Source organism: Tamandua tetradactyla, chromosome 21 (genome assembly GCF_023851605.1).
Source record: "Tamandua tetradactyla isolate mTamTet1 chromosome 21, mTamTet1.pri, whole genome shotgun sequence".
Classification (NCBI taxonomy): domain Eukaryota; kingdom Metazoa; phylum Chordata; class Mammalia; order Pilosa; family Myrmecophagidae; genus Tamandua; species Tamandua tetradactyla.
Genome location: NC_135347.1, coordinates 8532951 through 8543751, shown reverse-complemented (window position 1 = coordinate 8543751; position 10801 = coordinate 8532951). Strand labels below are relative to the sequence as shown.

The 10801-nt window shown below is 38.1% G+C and overlaps 1 non-coding gene across 1 annotated transcript; it reads right to left on the bottom strand.

Moving 5' to 3' along the window:
- Positions 1-284: 284 nt before the first annotated feature.
- Positions 285-391, bottom strand: LOC143665883 (U6 spliceosomal RNA). Its single transcript, XR_013167278.1, has one exon. It is a non-coding gene; the product is annotated as a U6 spliceosomal RNA (small nuclear RNA).
- Between the last annotated feature and the right edge of the window lie 10410 nt (positions 392-10801).

The following is a 10801-nucleotide window of genomic DNA, read 5'->3' as shown; positions in this document are numbered from 1 at the left end:
AATGAGAGGGAGGGTTAAGGGGTATGGTAGGTACAAATTTTTTCTTTCTTCTTTTTATTTTTTCTTCTGAAGTGATTTAAAAGTTCTAAAAATGATCAAAGTGAATAATATACAACTATGTGATGATATTGTGAGGCATTGATTGTATACTATGTATGGAATGCATGTGTGTGAAGATGTGTCAATAAAAATACTTTTTAATGAATGCACTACGAAAGACAAAATAGTGTAAAGAATTCTGTTTTTCACCATGTTTTATTTTATTTATTCATTTATTTATTTTTTAAAATATGGAACGCTTCACGAATTTGTGTGTCATCTTTGTGCAGGGGCCATGCCAGTATTCTCTGTATAATTCCAATTTAAGTACATGTGCTGCTAAAGCGAGCACTTCAGCTGGTTTTAAATAGGATGATAGCAAAGATGAAGTCTATGAATATATTGCCTTAATATTAAAACATAAACTGTTTAATCCTTATGTTAAAAAGACAAAGACAAATGTTAGAAATCACTCATAAGTGTGTAATCACTTTTTAGTTGTTTAGTGCAACTAAAACACTTTGTTCTTGAAAGTCAGTTGCAGAATATTCTTATATTTTTGGCATACCATAAATATTGGATAATAGTAAGCTCTCCAGAAAATGTTGTAAATGGTCCTGTTGCCACAGAATATTCATTCATTTGTTCCCATCAGTATAAAAATATTTTTACTAACCCCCTTACTTATAAAGAAACCCTCCTTGGAACCCACATTTTCTTCCAGCCATGCTCCTTTCTCTATTTTTCTTTACAGAAGTATTTCTCTGAAGAATTTGTTGATACCCATTCTCTCCTCTCATTCTTTTTTCCTAAACCCTCTGTCATCGTATTCTGGTTCACATCTCCACCAAAATAGCTGGTATACATATTGCCAATGACCTCGATGTTTCCCAATTAAATGACTTTTTTTGTAATTTCCATCTTACTTGACTTGTCAGCTTCATTTGACAGAGAGATCACTTTCTCCTACTTGGAACAGATTCTTCAGTTAGCTTTCAGGATATCATTGTTTCTTTATAGTCATTTCCCCAGACATATCTTTTCAGTCTCCTCTGTGTTTCCTAGTCATTTCCTCAAATGAAGGATCCGTCTTTGAGTCTTATATTTTTTATTTCCACTCCTTCCCTGGATGATCTCATCTAGGATTGGTGATGACCAGCTAGCTATTGAATGTATGTATCCTGAATCCCCCACCCACTATAGCTTTGTTTTTGTAACTGCCTGCTTGATGTTCATCACATGAATGATCGTTAGATACTTTGGTTTATCTTCCTTGCCTTCCATATGCTTCCTTCTTTTGCATCCCTTTCCATTTTAGTAATCATGATGTTTGTCCTTCTGGTTAGATTAAAATAAGACTTGGAAACATACTTTATTTCTCTTTCTCACATGTCACATTCCATCTATCAGTAAATTCTGTTAATCCTACCTTCAACATATACCCCAAATCTGACTACTCATTGCTACTTGGAGTCAGATATAAGCTGCCACAATCTCACATCATGCTTATTTCAGTAAGAGAAATAATGCTCTGTTGTAAGCACATATCAATATGCTCCTCTCATATGTGCTTTCCTGAAACTCTTGTTTGGCTTTCCATTTCATTCAGGGGAGACTCAAGAGGTTCTACAATGCCTCCAAGGCACAAATGATCCACCCTCTCTGCATTACCTCTCTGATATCATTTCCCTTCCCTTTTTTACTCTTTGCTACCCTGCTAGCTTCCTTGCTATTCCTCAAGTAAGCAAAGAAGCTAAGCTCCTCACCGCGTCAGGACCATTTTGCATGTTCTTTCTATTGCCTGGAACTCTCTTTCTTCAAAGTCACCTTACTCACTCTGTCATTTCTTTCAGGTCTATATTCAACTGTTATCCTTTCTCTGAGGCTCTCCTTGGCACCCTGTAAGACTATAGCGTACTCCCAATTTGACCCTTCCTATTCCCCTTATTCGGACTTCTTTTTTCTTCAAACTATTTACTGCCACCTAATATATATTAATTGTTTATTTTTAAACTCTTTGTTCTCTCCATTTTGATGTACACTATGGGAGAGCATGGGCTTGATCTATATTACTGTATCTTAGTGCCTAGGACAGTGCCTGATACACAGTAGGCATTCAACAAATATTTTTTGAGTGCATAAACAATTGAATAATTAGAATATAGATTTTATTTGGGGTTTGTAATCCAAGATTAGTAGCTCCAGAAAGATTTCTTCAAAGAAGTGACTTCTATACTGAGGTCTAAAGAATGAATAGATGTTAACAACTGAAGAAAAAATAAAGTATTCCAGGTGGAGGAAAAATAAGTAAGCTAGACAGAATGGTGTATTTGAAGAATTAAAGCAGTTTATTCTGACCAGATTGTAATTGGTATGTGGGGCAGGGATTTGGGGTGGGAAGTGACAATGGATATGGCTGAAGGTGCAAGTAAAGAGCAGATCACTATGAAGACTTTGCATATTATGATAAAACTTTGGAATTTTATCTGACATAAATGGCTACTCCTTAAAGGTTTTAAGGAGAGAGGTGACATGCATTTTAGAAAGATCACATGGGCTTCTATGATGGTTTGAAACTGTATGCACATCAGAAAGTCATGTTCTTAAAGATAATCCATTCTTGTGGGTGTAAACCTATTGTAAGTAGGATCTTTTGATTAGGTTACTTCAATTAAGGCATGGCCCAAGATAGGTCTTAATTCTTTTACTGGAGTTCTTAATAAGAGAATGAAATTCAGATACAGAGAGAGAAATCAATATAAGCAAGGAACTGAAAGCAAGGGAAACCTGGAAGAGAAGGGGAGAGGCCAACAGATGCCATGCTATGTGACAGAGCAGCCAGAGCTCCCAGCAGCCAGTCTTCAGGGAGAAAGTATCTCCTCATGATACCTTGATTTGGATGTTTTTCTCAGCCTCAAAATTGTAATCTTGTATACTAATAAATTCCCATAGTTGAAGTCAATCCATTTTATGGTACTGATTTGAGCAACTTAAGCGAACTACAGCAGCTTCCATGTATAAAACTGATATGAGAGACAGAAGAGAGAGGGTGGACCAGGTAGGGGGCTGTGCTAGTTTGGTGCTAGTTTGAAACTATTATGTACCCCAGTAAAGGCATGTTTTAATCCTGATCCAATCTTGTGGGGCCAGACTGATTGTCTAGGGTGGGAAACTTTGATTGGATTGTTTCCATGGAGTTGTGACACACCCAGTTGTGCATGTGACCTTTTGGTTAGTTGGAGATATGATTCCACCCATTCAAGGTGGTTCTTGATTAACTTCCTTAGCATCCTTTAAAAGGGGAAGCATTTTGGAGCAAACTCAGATGCAGATGCTTGGGGAATAGTTGCTTCGGAGCTGATAGAGGCATGGATGTTTGGAGATGCTTGGAATGCCGACAGAGAACAGATGCCTAGACATGAGCAGAACGCAACAGACATCGCCATGTGCCTTCTCATGAGCTACTAAGCAAGCCAAAACCCAGAGTTGTGAGCTGGAGGAGCTAAGTGAAGGCCCACAGATGCCTAGAGAGGAGACCACCGGCATCAGAAGCTGGAAGCAGTGGAACTGGGAACAAGGACCAGCAGATGTGAGCCACATGCCTTTCCATGTGACAAACATCAACCTTTCTTGAGTCAAGGTATCTTTTCCTGTATGCCTTAGTTTGGACATTTTTTTCTGGCCTACAACTTTAAACTTCTTACACAATAAATTTCTTTTAAAAGCCATTCTATTTCTGTTATATTGCATTTGCAGTAGCTTTAGCAAATTAAAACAGGGGCTAATGCAGAAATCTGCAGGAATAGGCATTGGAGTTGGCAAACAGTGGATGGACTCTGAGAAGTTTAGGTGCTATAACTTATTGGATGTGGGGGTAAAGGGAACGAAGAAAGTGACAATATTTTATAATATCTAAACTATGTATTTATGCTTAATCATTGTAGCTTTCCCAGTCTGTCTTTGCAGGTCTGAATTTCCAGTAAGCTCCTTAGATAGCTGTAAAATGTGTTCTTCCTGTAGCCTGCGCATATCTTACTTGTATAAAATTTATAAAATTATGGAAGACTATTTCTTTATAGAGCATCAGTCAATTAGATTTGTTTGGAATATAACCCACCAAAATTAACTATGCCATTAATTTGCACAAAGTTTCCCTCAACTGGAACATTGGAAAAAAGCACAGAACATGTTTTTCTCCGAGTTTGAAGGATGGATATAGTTGATTTTGATCACTTGTGTCTTAAACATTACTGAATAAAAACTGGATCTCAAAGTCCATGCAGCTTTCTGACTTGGCCCAACAATGTGTTTCTTACATTGAAAATAAACAAGAATATAACCTTAATAGTGGCAGATACCATTTACTGAGCTTTATGTGGCAAGTATTATGCTAAGTAGTTCAAATGCATGTTGTCTTATTGAATTTTTGTAACCTTGTGGTGTAAGTGCTATTATTATTCCTATTTTTTAAGGATTAGAGAATTGAGGCTTGGAGAGGCAGATAATTTGACAAAAGACACATAAAAGGTAAATAATAAAGATGGAAATAAAATTTCCAGTGTTCTGTGATGCTAAAGGCTATTCTTTTCTGTTGAGCCTATTGCCAGTCTAATGTTATGGCTGGGCTTTCTATAACCCTCAGAGCAATTCAGATTTGCTGAACAGTTCTTGAGAAAAGTCTGGAACTTTTGCACACATCCATCAGGTTTTGTAATAAGTGTCCTCTTAATGTTTCTAATTATAACTCATCTCACAATAATGCTCAATAATGTTTTTTATTTCGTTGTGTGTGCTTCACAGACTTATGAACTCATATCAAGTTCACGAATTGCTGCAAAGCTAAGCAATATTCATTTTATCCCTTTAATCTGACAAATCTGTAATATGGAAATCAGTAATGGTGTGGGGACCCTTAATTTGCAATGTTTCTTGTGTTAATTCTCTTAAGTTTCCAGCTCTCACATTTTCATTGCATTTAATATGCATCATAAAAGTGTCTCTCCAGCAAGTTCATTACATATGATCTTTGATAGCAGTTACAGCCTTTGGAAATGCTATTACGCTAGTGGAAGTAATTAACAGCTTAGGTCTGTGTTGCTTTTAGAACAAATAACTGCAGTTATTTAGCTTCACAGATAATTACCGTAAATCAGTATAGTAATATGATACTCCATAGCAGTGTATTTGGTGGGTAACAACTGTCCATTCAGCACATATTTCCCTTTCCTTAGGGAGAATAAATGAATGTCCTTTATAGTTCAAAGCTGATAAAAATGACTTACTGATATTTTTAAAATTTCCACATTTTTTAAAGAATACATAGTAATGTTATTGGAAAATGTAAAAGGAAATTATTAAAATTCATTCATGATCACTGAAAGTTGCTGGATAATACTAAAGAACTTGAAGAGGCAAATAGCCCACATAGTAATAAACTCCTGTTGTAATAATAAGATCATGTTAATAATAAAATAACATTTTATAATAAAAGTATGTTAATGTCTTCAGTATCCATTCATTCATTTGAAAAATGAAGCAGTTAATAAATTTAAACAAGGGAAAACTAGGCATTTCTCTCAAACAAACAAAGCAATGGGAAAAATGCAAAAATAGGTCAATCTGTTGTGTCCGGAGCAGGGGAATGTAAGTGATTATCTGTGCAGCAGTGCGTGGTTATGGGTGAAGTGTGGAGATTTCCGGTAATGGAGACGATTGAGGCACATGGAGATACGCAACTGAGCAGTAGATTACGTGTGCAGACTCCACCCGCACTCTCTGCAGATGAGCTCACATTTTGGGATAAAGGTATATAATTAACGTTTCTCTTTACCTGCTAGAAAATAATGCCTTCAATAGTAATGTAGGTAAACTGCATTTCCATCTCTTTCTCTCTCTATTTTTTTCCTTTTGGTAAATACAAACCTATGATGAAATCCTGAAAATCTTTCTAAGTCACTTATTCATCATGCTCTTTTATTACCTCAGCCTTTTCACATGCCAGTTTTCTCTTGCTTAGAAGACTTTTCTCGTCTTTTTCAGATCTCAGGTTTCACATTTTCATCATATTCATCACCCTGATCAGGTATAAATCCCCTTATATTTGGCATTCATTGAACCATGTTCCTTCCCTTTGTTATATTTATACCAGATACAATTTTGCACTTACTGGTGCAATTATTTGACTCATGTCTGCCTCTCAGTAGAGTATGAGTTCCGCAAAGCAAGCATGTTGTGTATGCTGTTTACTCTGGAATTCCAGCATCTTGCACAATGCTTGACACATATTAGGCTCTCAACAAGTATTAAATGAATGAATGAGTACTTCTCTAATGAGAAGGATACCCAAACTTTGAGTAATCCAAAAGACTTGAGCCTAGAGCTATATCTTTCAATGAACGTGGACCAAGTCTGTTACCCACTGATATATATTTTTGACCCTTCGAAAGAGAGTAGAAACTTAGTCACTTCAGACGGGCTGCAAATTTAGAAATAAGAAGTGCCAGTTACTATTTGACTTTGAATGAAGTTTCTTTGTACATAGAAAGATAACATTAACTGCTGATGATTTGTGACTGCTAGTGAGATATCACTGCGATGATATTTGGAATAGAACATGAAGAAACCTAGTCATGTCTTCAATAATTGGAAATGATTCTAAGACTCTAAAACTACTGATGCTCCCAAATGGGCAAAGAAATCATGAAAATCAAAGCAGAATAGCCCATGTCTCAGAGAATAACTCATTGAGATGCAGGCAGGGAAATGTCTCTTTCACCCTCATTCTTAGAATAAACTTCACAGCTTCAGAGAAAAAAATCGGGTCAGAGTCTGCGTATGTTTTCTCATTGGTAATACTAAGGAGAAAGTTCTTAGAGAGACTGATTCTCTAACCTGATGTAGAAGTAGCAACAGTCTAAAACATTTCTTGGCTTTGTTGAGTATCCTCAGAGCCTGGAGAACAATTTGGAATAGTTAACTTCAGTTAAGGTTGTTCTTATTTGCACACAATCAACTTTGAACACTTATTCTTTTTTATATGTATGGGTTTAAAAATAACAGAGTGATATTAGTACAATAACTAAGAATATTTTTCTAAAATCAAGAGTACTTAACTATGCATTCCAGCTTTAGCATTTACTATGTTTTATTTTGGAAAAAATACTTATCATGTCTGTGACCCCATTACATTATCTGTAAATGGGGATAATATTAAGAGGATTTAATTTGGAAGTAAGTATATATAATATACATGTATGGGTAATTATTTTCATAATTTCTTAAACTCCCTTCTGAACTTTAAACATGCTTATAGTTTTGTCAGAATCAAATAATAGCTATTCCCTCATTTTAGTTAGTATATATATAGTGTATAAAGACCCTCGGAAATATTTCATCTTCTCAAAGTTGCCACTGTTCCACCTTTGTAGCTAGTTCCTTTTATCTTTTGCATGGACGTCTCCAGGTTTCATCTCCCCATGGGGCAAATGGACCCACATTAACATTGAGAATAAGTCTCTCCCGCTGCCATCTCTGAATCCCTAGGCAGCTCTTACCTACCCTCAGGGATGAGCTAGGTTGCTCCTCACCTCACTTGTGTTGCTCTGTATCCTGGGCACCTGTGCCCACCAATGCTGCCATCTGCTCTGAGTCATAGACCCTGTGCTCAGTTCAGTTTGCCTCCATTTGTGTTTCTTTGGGTGGGTGTCCTGTTGGGCAGTTGACAGCTGAGTTTCTCACTATGGGCTGTGTTTCCAGGCAGCCACTTCCCCCACCACAGTTCAGGCCTAAGTTCAAAGCACAGGTAGCAGAACCACTCCTTGGCTCCAAAACTTAGATTCTGTGACTGAGACTGGCATTTCTACTGCAATGTTTTTTCCTCTCTTTGAGGCTCTATCAGCCTTCTTTATAAAATGACTTCTATCATTCTTCTCCCCCACGCTCATATTTTCCAGCCATGTCTACGTGTATCTGAATTCATATCGTAGGCATGGTGCTTGAGTTTTAAATTCAGAATTTTGGGGTGAAGTCTGTTAGTCCTGGAGATGCTTTTATTCTCCCTGGCATCGCTCACCCTACGACATGAGTGCATTTCAATACGTTAGCGCTTTGTCCTGTGAGAAAACAAATCTCTTTAAAAAACAAGACAACTGATTTTGGATCCTAGTAACAAAAATAGGAGGAAACTACCTAGGATAAGCTTATCCAGGTCTTCCTTTTTGAATACCTGAAATGAAAATGCGATACCTGGAAATTCCTTCCAATTGCGTTTTAGCCAAGGAGGGATGAGTTTAGCTTTATGCATCCATCTGCCTCTGTTAAAAATACATATATTTTATTTTTATCCCAGTAATCTGCACATATCTCAGAAACCAAAGTTACATAAAAACTTAAAAAGAGCAATCTCTTGCCTCTCCACCCCAGAGGCATATTTTAAATTTTTTTAGCTGTTTCTCCTACAATTTACTTTCATAATTATAGTAATAAACGTAACACCTATGCATTAATTTATCACTCTTAGAAATTATCTACTGACTTCCTGCTTTGGTAGATAAAAAATATTTAGCTTAAAAGGCCCACACATTTTCCTTCCTTCCATACTCACAATGTGTATACAACATTACGACTATATAAATATTATTCACTATAGAATGAAGCAATGTACTATGATAACTTCCTTTTTCATAAAAGTCACCATTTTTAAAGTTTCTTTTTAAGGTTTTTTTTCATAAATGCTATCAATTTTTATTCTAGAATTACTTGATACTTTGGTTAATTTTTAATTGCATAGTTTTCTATATACCTATTGTTCTAGTTTGCTAACTGCCGGAACGCAACACACCAGAGACGGATTCGCTTTTAATAAAAGGGGATTTATTTCATTAGTTCTTCAGAGGAAAGGCAGCTAATTTTCAACTGAGGTTCTTTCTTATGTAGGAAGGCACAGGGTGATCTCTGCCGGCCTTCTTTCCAGGTCTCTGGGTTCCAACAACTATCCCTGGGGTGATTTCTTTCTGCATCTCCAAAGGCCTGGGCTGAGCTGCGAGTGCTGAGATGAGGTATGCTGAGCTGCTTGGGCTGTGCTATGATGCATTCTCTCATTTAAGCACCAGCCAATTAAATCAAACATCATTCATTGCAGCAGGCACGCCTCCTAGCCAACTGCAGATGTAATCAGCAACAGATGAGGCTCACATACTATTGGCTCATATCTGTAGCAACAGAACTAGGTGCCTTTACCTGGCCAAGTTGACAACTGAATCTAACTACCACATGTCCACCCCTTGTCAACTTGGCAACTACACACATCACCTTAAACAATATTAAGGTACAAAAAAATTCTCTTCTGGCTGTGGACCTGTGAATCTCAAAACAAGTTATCTGGTGCCAATAAGCAAAGGAGGAAATTCACAGGATACAGCTTTTCATTTCCATGGGGAGAAATTGGAAAGAACACAAGAGTCACAAGACCCAAACAGTTCTGAAAACCTGCAGGGCAAACTCCATTGGATTTCCAAGTCTGAAAGTCATTTATTCTTCAGCTTTAGAAAGTGGCAGTCCCACCTTTTCCAAGGGCCTATGCAGTGGCCTGCCTCTTTCCAAATCAACCTTGGGGAACATCGAGGAGACCACTCTTTTCTCGGCTCCACTCTCTCCAGGCATCGGAGCCACACCTGGGCTCTCTCCCCTATCTGAGGTACACGCTCAACCCCTCCCTGTGGTGGCAGCCAGGCTCTCCCCAGTCCTCAAGGAGCATGCTGTACCTTCTCAAAGGCCTGAGGCAGCACAACTCTTCCATTGCAAGGAGATGGGAGACTCATCCTCTGCCCTCAGGGCAAACTCACGCTCTCCATGTATGTCCACTCTCCTGGCCGAGGTTTCTTGACTTCAGACCCGGGCTTCCATGGTTCTTACTCTGAAAACTCCAATTTGTCCCTTTTGTGTCCCTCTTTGTTCAGATTGGCAGTGGTTCTGTTTACACCAACAGACTCTTCAAGCACTCCAAGACTTCTCCGTCATTCTCTTCACAGTTCCTCCAAAATCTTCCCCTTAGCCATCCAAAAAACCATTCCAACATATCTCGCATTTGCAAACTGCAGCAGCACCCCACTCCCTGGCACCAAATCTGTTCTAGTTTGCCAGCTGCCTGAATGCAACACACCAGAGACGGATTGGCTTTTCATAAAATGACAAATTATTTCATTAGTTCTTCAGAGGAAAGGCAGCTAACTTTCAACTGAGGTTCTTTCTTACATGAGAAAGCACAGGGTGATCTCTGCTGGCCTTCTCTCCAGGCCTCTGGGTTCCAGCAACTTTCCCTGGGTGATTTCTTTCTGCATCTCCAAAGGCCTGGGCTGAGCTGTGAATGCTGAGATGAGGTATGCTGAGCTGCTTGGGCTGTGCTACATTGCACTCTCTCATTTAAGCACCAGCCAATTAAATCAAACATCATTCATTGCAGCAGAGATGCCTCCTAGCCGACTGCAGATGTAATGAGCAACAGATGAAGTTTATGTACCATTGGCTCATGTCCACAGCAACAGAACTAGGTGCCTTCACCTGGACAAGTTGACACCTGAATCTAACTACCACACCTATCTTCAATATTTTCTAAAAACTCCACCACACATTAGATGCCTATCCACAGCATTAGTAGTAAACACTCATATATACCTAGATAATGAATCAATACCATTTCCCCCTTGGAAAACATCTCTAAAATGAGCTATTCGCTCTTATAGTTTGCAAAAAAGCTATCATGTGG